Below are 10985 nucleotides of genomic sequence, written 5' to 3'. Positions count from 1 at the left end.
TCCTGAGGTCCTAGGTCCGGGTTTTGGGGAGTTGCCCATGTCCCAAGTTCAATGATCAACCTTCCAGCTTCAGAAACCACTGCTAGCCTGCAAGGAGTGACCATCCCTTTCCCTTTCCCACAGTTTCAGCCCCACAAGACCTCCTCAGGGAAACCTGAACACTCTGTGCCACGCGACCAAGCCCATCACGGTAGACTCCTGTCTTCTAACCAGAGGCATAAACGTATGCTAGAGGTCTGGGACAAGGTTCTGTTCTGGACCCACCTAATACCTCCATTTTGAGGAAAGGGTAGACAGATGCCCAATAAAGGCTTGCTGTTTAGGCTCTCAACCTCGTCACAAATCCCTTTGCGAAGTCAGGAGCGGGAAGAGTAAACACCATGTTAGCATTTATTCAATTGACCGACAACATTGTGCAACTATTTGTGATTTACAAACTGGAGCTGCCCACGGGCTCCCCTCGTGGGGCTGCAGCATGTTTTTGTTTTAGTGATTACAAATATTGTTCAAATAAGACAGGAGACTTTATGGGAAACTGGATTTCTGGGCTCTCTTTAAAGAACTCAACAGAGACTGAGTTGTGGTCATTCCCTATAGATGGGCCTATCTGTAGGCTCCCTATGTCCCTTGCTTTTGGCCTCCTGCTAACTCCCATAGGCTTCTGAGCTTGCAGCCCAAGGTTTGTTAGTTTTAAAGCTTGTGACTTCCACAGGAATGAATCTTGGGAAACATTGAATTTGGAGACATTTGACTTCCTGGGCTTATTTCCTGACTCACTATAGCTTATATTTTCCCAACTTCCTCCAGCCCAACATTCCCTTTCCTGTGGTACAACCAAAGCCTATTAGTAATGTCCACTGTGTGGGCCACACCCCCTACCCACGTTCCTGACAGTCCTTCAAGGTCCCCCTGAACCCTACCCAGCTTTCAGAGTGCTAAGTTGGGGTGGGTGGGGGCTTCAACATGGCTTCATTTCCTTGACTCCACTTTATCTCAGAGGCCTCAGTAGTTCCCAGGCATGGGGGAGGGGGTGGTCTGTGATGGCTGACCTTCTCCAGAATCTCCTTTTAGAGCAGTGGTGGTCTGCTTGGCCTGCTGCAATGATCCTTAGATTGCCCACACCCTGCTGGGGTCCTGTTTCCTGCCCTCTGCAAGGGCAGATTTCAAAGCTCTCAGTGCACTCCTTCTTCTGTGGCCCCCTCCCACACTCCTTTCCTCCCCAACATTCCTTGTTTCTTGTTTATATTGCAGAAAACATCTGCGAGAGTAAATGGCCGAGATGAAAGATCTTGGCAAAGGGCTATTTTTCTTTGCTTGGCTTCAAGGGGGCCAGATGAAGACTTCAGCCTCACAGAGCCTTCCCCCAACCCCTGGCCCCAGAGAGGATCTGAATGAAGGCAGACCAGAAGGTGGCCCAGCCAGGCTCCCCCGACAGGAAGGTTGTTTTTCCAGTAGAACTGGCTGGCCTTGAGGAAAGTAGATCCCCTGCGTGTCCCCAGATGGTTCTGTGGGGGGTTTCTTGCCTACACTGTCCCTTACTGCTCTGCACTGTTCTGGGTTTGGTGACCTGTTTGACCTCTCATACCTTTCTTCTCTCTTGCCTTTCTCCTGAGCCGTTGTGTAGTGCAGGAAGTATCTCTCTAGGCATTGTACACTCTCTGCTAAAGAGTTAGACAGTTTTATCCAAGCTAGTGACTTCTCCGGGTGTTAGTTTCTCCACCCGGGAGGTGGGGATAATGGTGTTTGTTTCATAGTCATTGTAAGGAACAAGGCAAGTTCGTGTGCGTGTGTGGCAGAGGTGTCGATCACGGTGACAACCACTTCGAAATTGTGACAAAGCTCGAATAGAATCTCTAGGTAGATTCCTGAATCCAGAGCTCCCCCTCTGTGACAGAACTGAGCTCTTCCCCTCCTCCTTGCAGCGAAACTGTGCTGTGGTGCTGAGTTCTGATACCCGTGCCCGGGTAATGAGATCAAAGAGGGAAACCAAGCTTTCTCATCCTTGGCACTGTGGACACTGTTGGGTTTTCTGCAACTCACCAACTCTTCTGTCTGGTCATATTCACAAAAGGAGGCCCTTGTCATCCAGATAAGACCCCATACATATACCATGGCCTTGGAGGAAAGTAGATCCCCTGTATGTCCCCAGATGGTTCCTGCCTAGTCTGTCCCCTACTGTCCTGGGGTGCTGGGGGGGTGCTGACTTCTTTGGCCTCGAGTTTTAGTTTAGACAGTTATCATTTACATCTGAGAGGCTGCAGAAGGAGGCACGCGTCTGTTCTCAGTAGTCCAAGGAGCTGCCAGCTGACATGGCCAGACCCTCTCTCTTCTGTCATGGTGTCTGGTACTTCTCCGAAAGACCAGGGCCAGGTCTTAGGAGTTCATTAGCGCCTGGAACTGTAGGGGAAAGCAGTCTCCTTTGGGACGATAACAAGTTGATTCTCTTCAGGGTGGGACAGAGGATAGATAAGCTTTGACTCAGGTAGAAAAGGAAGAAGAAACGACACACGAATGTCAGTTCACTGAGAAGCAGGGCAGGGTACTCCCTTTAGCAATGTCACTGTCTGGCATGGGGTTGTCGGGGTCACCAACTGGATTCAGGAAGCTTTGTTCACAGAAGATGAATCCGGTGGACACAGAACAGAAGACACACTCCAGACAGCTTCTGAGCTGTGACCATCAGTCAAATTGCCCATGCACTGGAGAGAAATGATTTGCCCTTAGTATGGTCTTGCTTGCAATAAAGGCTGGGGAAAGCATAGCGTCCTGAAACCCCAGACTGACTTTGGAGGGGGCCGTGCTTGATGGAAGCAGTGCTGGCAGGAAGGACTTGGAGTCTAGGGGCTCAAGTGTCAGATGCCCATAAGCCTGGCCCCCACATACTTCCTTAGAATGATTATTCACTGAGACCCAAGAGACCAACCATGCAACCATGTGACAAGTACATGCTGTGGAGTCAGGATCTGAACTTGTGTCGGTTGTGGCCTCAGGGCCTCAAGGATCCTTTTCCTCTAAGCTTGTGCCCTCATGTCAGTTGTCCCTAGCTCCTTGTGGCTCTTTAAATCTAACCAAATGAAATGAAAGTTGGTTCTTTTTGTTTGTTTTGTTTTCTGGTTTTGTTTTTTATTTTTGTTTTGTTTTTTTGTTTTGTTTCTGTCACGTTAACTATATTTCACTGCTTGGAAGCACCTGCAGCCCGTAGCTGTCCCTTGGGGCAGGCAGTATGGAACATTCTCTCTTCACAGAAACCACCATTAGTGTGGTGACTGAAGCCAGAGCTCGTTTTAACACCTGGTGAAGCCCTTTTATTCAGCTGCAAATTCATCTAACTGCCAAACACCTATAGTCTCACCTCGACTTTCTGCAGTCCACCCAGAGATGAGGGGGTGATTCTCGACCGTGTTTCATGAATGAGAGGGATGAAAAGTAGGGCAAGTAATTCACTGGGGCTGGAAGCCAGCACCGCCGGCCTGTCTTCTTTGGTATCTTTCAAGGTATCTTCCTAGCTATGTTGGTGCAGAGTCAAAGTCTAGCGGGTCCTTTCAGGGCCTGGGGGGTCTTCAGGGGTCTAACTCTCTCCTACACAGGCAAACCCAAAGGTTACTCTGCTGGCCCGCCACCTCCTTTCAATCACCCAGCTTTCTGAATGGGAGACTGTGAGCGAGCTTTATGCAGGAGCACAGGAGAAAAGGGCTCTGTGTGGGAGCCAGGAGGAGCTCTGAACCCCACATAGAGGCCAGCTCTGTGCAGTACTGCCCAGGCAGGCTGGGCCAAGAGGGGTGGCCAACTTTAGCAGCACATCAACCTCCCTGTTTCGATCCTGGCTCCCATGGGATGGTCCTCCATCCTCAGGCACTCATGGAGAAAGGGGAGAAAACGGGACCATGAGAATCGGATAGAGGCTTTCTTGTTCACCACGGGATGGCATCCACAGGATCTGACTCAAATCCTGAAGCACCCTGGAGGATAGGTAGGTCGCTTTCAACCGTCCACACTGTTAAACTGAGATGAACACAAAGAAACAAGCCCAGGTTGTTCAGCCTGATGGTCAGTGTGGAAGAAGGTGATGCAGCAAAATGAGCAGGTCACGGGGTAGAGTGCTTAGATCTGCTTTTGCTGGGCCTGAGTCCTCTTGATGCTAAAGATGTTCGCTCATTCCTTTAGATTCTCTATTCATCTGGAGGGCAGCGACTCCGACTCCATTCTTGCTAATCTCTAGCACCTGGATTATGTGTGGCCTTTGGACAAACCCATGAGCTGGTTAGTAAATGATTGGGATTAGATTCGGGTTAAATGTAAGAGATGGTGGTACCACTTGGCTCCTGCCTGTGATGAGTAATGACTTTCCTCAGGAAAGAGAGAGAGAGAGAGAGAGAGAGAGAGAGAGAGAGAGAGAGAGAGAGAGAGAGAGAGAAGAGGCTTGGGGAGTCTATGTCTATGTCATCAGGAGCAGAAAAGACAAAACCACTGACCAGTGGGATGGGACCCAGGTCCCTTTCTGCATCCTAGGACCTGGCTGCTGAAGGCCCACTCACTCCATGAGTGACCTCTAGTGTGGGCTGGAGTGCCCCTGGTGGGCTGAGGCTGGGAGGAGACTAATCAGAGAAAGAACTGTAAGAGAGAGGACCTCACCAGGATGGCTGAGATCTCCCCATCTCCCCCTCCCCCTTGCCTGCCCTCTTCTCCGACCTGCACAGGTTTGCAATTCATCCGCCGCCCTCCCGTGCTGTTCCTGCTATCAGATGATGAAAACGGAGATTGGTCTAGAAGAAAGAAAGAAGGCGCTTTCTTCCCCCTTCCTCGTCTATTTGAGCCCCCTTTCCTCCCCCATTACCATGTGTTCCTCAAACCTGGGATCCGTCCAAGTCCTAAATGTGTTGGAAAGTGTATCCCCCGAGCAGCTGTGAACCTGCTCGGGCCGCAGTGGCCCGGGGTGAACGAGAAACCGAGAGATAGGGCTGCTAACAATGCAGCCTCTGTTCTTATATGGAGAGCAAGATCACAATCAACATCACACACACACACACACACACACACACACACACACAGAGAGAGAGAGAGAGAGAGAGAGAGAGAGAGAGAGAGAGAGAAAGAGAGAGATATGCACTGACACACAGAGACACAGACACATGCAAACAGACACAGATACACACAGACACAGGCATGAACACACATGCACACGCATGCACATTTGCCTCCTGATGCCGTCTACCCACATCTATCTACCCAAGTGTTGCCTAGTTTAAACCCAAGGTGGTGATGACTGGGTCACCAAGCTGGCCTCTATGAGTGTAGCCTCTTCCCTAGTTTCCACGTCTTTCACTTTAACTTAGCTGGGAAGACTAGGAGGGAGCTGAAGTGGTTGTGGGTTTGGGGGGTGGGTAAGGGCTTGCCTGCAGCCGAATGGAGTAGCTTTGTCTCCTGACTTCCCACTGAGCTTGTGGACCATGAAAGACAGTTGGATGCACAGCCGAAGGGGCTTTACTGGAGCCTGAGAAGGTTTTGGAAAGCCTATTTGCAGGAAGCAGACATCCTGGAAAAAAAAAAAAAAACCTCACAGGCAAGTTTTGAAGCAGGCCTGGTTGTGGGGTTGGCAGCCGCTCAAGGCCGTGGTGGAGTCAGGGGGCCTTTCCATCAGGCCTGATTACTACCACTCATGAGCCTTGCCAACTGCAGGCACTGCGTGCCAAGTCCCCACGGGGGTCTGAACCACCCACCGAAACAACCATACTCAGTCCCAGCACACCCCTCTAGGCTGGGAGCCGGGGCTCTCTTCTATGACAAGTGTGTAAACTGAGGCTCAGAGCTACCCACCTGCTAGAGGCTGGCCATGACAAGGCTTAGTAGCCTGGCTCTTTAATAAAGTTTCTCATAGGTGGGGTCTGCCAACCTGGTGCCCCCCCCCCAGCTGGATTTTAAAGCAAGCGGGAGGCAAGATGGACATAAATGCTCCCCAGTAGAAACTGTCTCAGAGTCTGCTCTCCCTAGATAAGGTGGGTATAGCCAGGCTCTAGAACAAGATCTTTGTGAGAGGGGCTAACTGCCAAGATTCTGTCAATCCTGAGGCACTGAGATCTTTTCCAGCTTTGTTCTCTCTCCTTCCTCACACCCACTGGGCCTGAGTTCTGTAATGTCTGCCTCCAAGCAATCCCTCAAATATTGTCTCCTACTACCTCAATTCAAGTACATATTCAGTATCTTTCTGAATCAGCTCCACATATCTCCCACCTCCATGTCTGTGGATCAAAATTACACATGCTCTTCACGTTCCTCAGCCTAAGAGGGTTTCTTACCTTCAGGGTCACAGATGCTGGTCACAGATGACAGATCCTGGTCATACAAGGCTCACCCTAGTTCATCGCCTTTAATCGATAGCCTGTGTCAAGCAGCTGGTCCATTCTGTGACACCATAGTGCCATTGTTCGCGCTGTTTCTTCCACTTGGCCTATTCTCCCTCTAACACGGTCACTAAGTGGAAAGCATCTCCATCTTTCAGAACGTGACTCAAGTGCCTTGGACTCCAGGGCCACCCCCCTGCTTCTGCTGTTTACCCCACCAGGTTACAAGCTCTCAACCTGTGATGACTTAACCCTCAGGAGACATTTGACCATATCTGTAGACACTTTTGGTCATCACAACTTGCGTGTGTATTGTTAGCCCTATTGTAGGCCAGGGAGGCTGTTAGAACTACACAATGCATGGGGCAGTCCCTCCTGAAAGTGTGTGCCCAGATGTTAATTATGCTGGGCCCTGGAATAGGCTAATGGAATGTCCAATGTTTGGCCTAAAAAGATGTCCAACAACTATTTATGTAACGAGTGAGTGATCGGAATGACCTAGTAGTTATATAGTCTCTTACTGTAGGACTGGTTCTCTTTGAGGCCTTCAAATCAGGTCTTAAGTTCACAAGCACAAGCTTGTCATGCACAAGCACATCGAAGAGGATGGAATAAAATGTACACACGTATCGAATACTTTGCTTTTGGGTGTGAACACACATCACATCTTTTTAAAAGTAGGGGCCTTTGATAAAGCTTCAGGGAAATTGCTCCCATACACTCATGCATCAAGAACCAAACCCTTATTAGCTCAGAGGGAGTAAAGACCCAAGTCCACATCCTACATGGGATGTGGCCAACTTGGAGGCTGCACAGAGAGACTCATGAAGATGATTAAACTCTGGACACCTCCTCTGATGAAGAAAGGCAAAAGGAATTGATATTACTTAACCCAAAGGAAGTGGGTTTCGAGTGTGCTCCAACCACTGTCATCCTGGAAGGAGACTGTCAAATGGAGACAGCTATCAGCCACTCTTTGGCACCAAGGACCCAAGAGGCAGAAATAGGCAAGGAGGTCCACCGGCTTACAGACAAAGCAAGCATGTGTGGGGTTGAGCACACATCAGGGAAGTTGATTGGCAGGGCTCTATGTCTCTTGCCTCTTCCCTAGACTACATCCCCATCCTGCCATTTGCACCATTAGAAGGCTGGGGACAGGGCTGTCAGGCTTCGGATCTTGATTCTAGAACTTTCCTTTGAACTGGAGAGGCAGGAAAGACTAACGACTCTGGGAGACAGAGGGGAAGAATATCAGGGAGGGGGAAAAGGTGAGACAGAGGAGAAAGGAAAGCCAGAGCAAAGAGGCAGCTGGAACCACATCAGGAAAATGTCGAGGCTGGCTGGCGAGCCAGCATCTGGAAAACAGACTGGGGGCTATATTTAGACCGCCATGACTTGCAATAATTTGTGTGAGGGGGGAAAAGGAAAATGTGAAGTTGGCGTTGTCGTTTTGGGGAGGGAATGAGTTATAAGAAAGGAGCGGCTGGAGGGGGCCAAGCTGTACATGAGGCCTTGGCCCCTGGCCTCTAGGAAAGGGTTGTTGAACAGCGAGGCCTGTCAGGAGTGAGGGATGGTGTTTACTGAGCCTAATCCAGCTCATGCCCCAGCCCCAGACATGCCCTGTGCTCCCTACCAAGAATGTGGGGTGCATTCCTAGGCGTGCCAGGCAGCTTGTCTCCCACAGCACCCAGATGCCTCCAGGATGGTGCAGGGTGCTCTCCTCGGGGGAGAGGATCAGGCAGGGCTCTGGACGGGGGTCTCACCCGAACAGCACTCTGTAAATCCTGAGAATGTGTATACATCGCAGAGGCCTTTCTCCAGCTGGATTATAAATAGAGGATTAGTTCAAAGGCAGGCAGCCTTTTAAAGCGATGGTGCCAAGCAAAGCCGGCAAACCAAATACAGTAAAACCTTCCTAAGCCCCTGCTGGTTGATTCCAAATAGCATATAAGTCAAAGTCACAGCATTTTCCTGGCTGTAGGTGCCTAGCTGTCCTCTAGTATCCTCGAGGGTCTGCCTGAAGTGTTGGTGAAACCTCAGTTATCTAGATCAGCACACATCACTTTAGACAGCAGAACATACCGATTGGTTTGTTTGTTCTTGTAAATAACCTGCGTATGAAATGCTGTCATTTTGGATCAAAGCTTTTCTTTAAAGCTGTCATATAAGTAATAGATTTTAGTGTAGAGTATGCTGGGATTTTTTTTTTTTGAGACAGGTTCTAGCTACGTTACCCAGGCTGATAGAGGACCCATAAGCTCTAGCAATCGATCTTCCTGTCTCGACTTCCTGAGTAGACAGGATCGCAGATATGGGCCATCCGATCCAGCTAGGATGTTTTTATTTTAATTTAATATTTAAAACTGTGCTTACAGTCATTTTAATAAGTATTAGTCTATTATTATTCTAGTCACAACAGATATGTTCAGATGCGTTCTTTTGGGGATTCCATAGGTCTTTTTATATTAAAAAATTTTATTTAATTTAAAATGATATGTATGTGTGTGTGTCTATATGAGGGTATGTTCTTGAGAATGTGGGTAACAGTGGAAGGGAGAATTCGGGTTCCCTGGAAACTGGAGTTACAGGCAGTTGTGACCCACCCGATGTGAACTTAGGTCCTCCAGAAGAGCAGCGTATGATTTGTCTTTAGTTTCTTTCTTTTTTTTTCTTTTCTTTTTTTTTTTCTTTTCTTTTTTTTTCTTTTGGAGCTGGGGACTGAACCCAGGGCCTTGTGCTTGCTAGGCAAACGCTCTACCACTGAGCTAAATCCCCAACCCCTTGTCTTTAGTTTCTTAAAAAACAATTTTCCTATCTCTTCTTTCATAGGCCAGCAGTTACTCTTTCCCTCGATGTCAAGGAGAATGTTATGTCACCAGCAGCAACCTCACATCCCTTCCTTTTTTTAGTCTAATTTACTTCCTTTAGTCTGTTCTGGATTGAGAAACCATCTATGTAAACTTATTAAACTTCTACGTGACCTAAGTGACCAAAAGGGTACCGATACAACATGAGTAAGCTTCCCTATTCCACGGGACTCAACCAGTCAGTCTTAAAGTGCCACAGACCATTCAGCCCTCCAGGGACACAGTCGTTTTGGTTGTACAATTCTCTAAACATTCCAGTATGGGCTTAGGTGGATACCTCTGGCTGCTTAGACACCTCCTGGCTCATCTCCAAGCTCTGGTCTTATTTTAGATAGTGAGGTATGTGGGTAGCTGTGTCCTGGATAGAGGAAACTTTCTTCTGACTTGACGTCTATAGTCATCAAAACTTTGAATTTGAGGTCACTGAGGGTTTTCTTTTTCCCCTCCTAAACTTAATCACGCCAGCGGAGAAGGTATTGAGTTGTAAATTGTCTCAGAAGTAAAGATAGGAACTGGATATTCAAGGTAAATGAACACAGGCTAAGCCAACGCAGAGAGGCTGGGACGTGTTTAGATTGGTGTGTGTGTGTGTGTGTGTGTGTGTGTGTGTGTGTGTGTCTGTCTGTCTGTCTGTCCATCTGTCCTCTGGTAAGTAATGATCAGAATCAGTGCTTTATGCAGTCTTCAATCAGCCAACCTCCCAGCAGCAAAGAACAGACATTTTGTATAGAGAAAGCCGACTAGGCAGAGGAAGTGACTATATTCAATACCAGTATTTTCAAGCCTTCCTAAGGCTGCAACCCTTTAACACAGTTCCTCATATTGTGTTGACCCCCAGCCATAAAATAATTTTCATTGGTACTTCATAACTGTAATGTTGCTATTATTATGAACTGTTCATATCTTATATACAGGATATCTGGTGTGCAACCCCCAAAGGGGTGGAGACCCACATGTTGGGAACCACTGCTCTCTCTGCTCTGAGGCTAAGAAACAAAGAGGTGACCCTCAGAAGCCCTGCTGCAAAGCCCCAGCCTGAGGCAGTTTCATTAGCAAGAATAAAGAGACAGGAATCTCACAGGATTTCAGAGGTTGTCCTGAGAGGGATTCTTCCAAGGAGTTCCTTTATAAAGGTTTAGCATCAGACTTGCTTTGTTCTCATGCGATATGCTGTAAAGACACTGGCCTCTTTGCTGAAGGTGTCCATCATCTGTTCTTACAAACTACACAGTCATGACCTCTGGGGCATGCCTCTCCTCCCTTCTTCACACACGATTGGGTCAGGACACCTGAGGGTGACCCATTCGGTGGCTAGCCGACAATTATCAGTGATGGATGTGGCTTGACACTGAAAACTAGGGTAAATGAATCTGCTCAGGGGAATCTAGAAGTAAATGGGAAACATAGGCCAGGGGCCACAGACACAGCACCTGGGAAGATGTGCCAGTGCAGATGGAGTGGGGTCCATCCCAAAGCTGACCTTAGTGAGGTGGCAGTCGCTGGCAGTGAGGCTCAGAGAGCAGAGCAGAGGTTCAGTGAGGGACCACTCGTGAGAGCCAGAGCTGAGCCCCCTGCAGCTTGTCTTTTCCTGTGAGTCCCACTTACATTCATGTTCCTGACCCTGAAAGACTTAAGAGCTGGCTTGAGTGGGTCTCTGTTGTCCTGCAACAAAGCTGCCATGTTCCCTGTAAAACAGTTGCTGCGACCCTTGGAACTCAAAGCTAGAGCCATCAAAATGCGACCTTTTCTAGCCTAAGGAGTTACTCTTAAAAACATTTTC

The 10985-nt window shown here is 48.5% G+C and overlaps 1 long non-coding RNA gene across 1 annotated transcript; it reads left to right on the top strand.

The window, feature by feature from the left end:
- The first annotated feature begins 3775 nt into the window (after positions 1-3775).
- Positions 3776-6972, top strand: Rpl36l6 (ribosomal protein L36 like 6). The gene is made up of 3 exons (XR_015622489.1): positions 3776-3970; positions 4165-4260; positions 4698-6972. It is a non-coding gene; the product is annotated as a ribosomal protein L36 like 6 (long non-coding RNA).
- The last annotated feature ends 4013 nt before the right edge of the window (positions 6973-10985 follow it).

Source organism: Rattus norvegicus, chromosome 6 (genome assembly GCF_021556685.1).
Source record: "Rattus norvegicus strain SHRSP/BbbUtx chromosome 6, alternate assembly SHRSP_T2T, whole genome shotgun sequence".
In the NCBI taxonomy this organism is placed as follows: Eukaryota; Metazoa; Chordata; class Mammalia; order Rodentia; family Muridae; genus Rattus; species Rattus norvegicus.
This window is presented reverse-complemented; position numbering and strand designations above follow the sequence as displayed.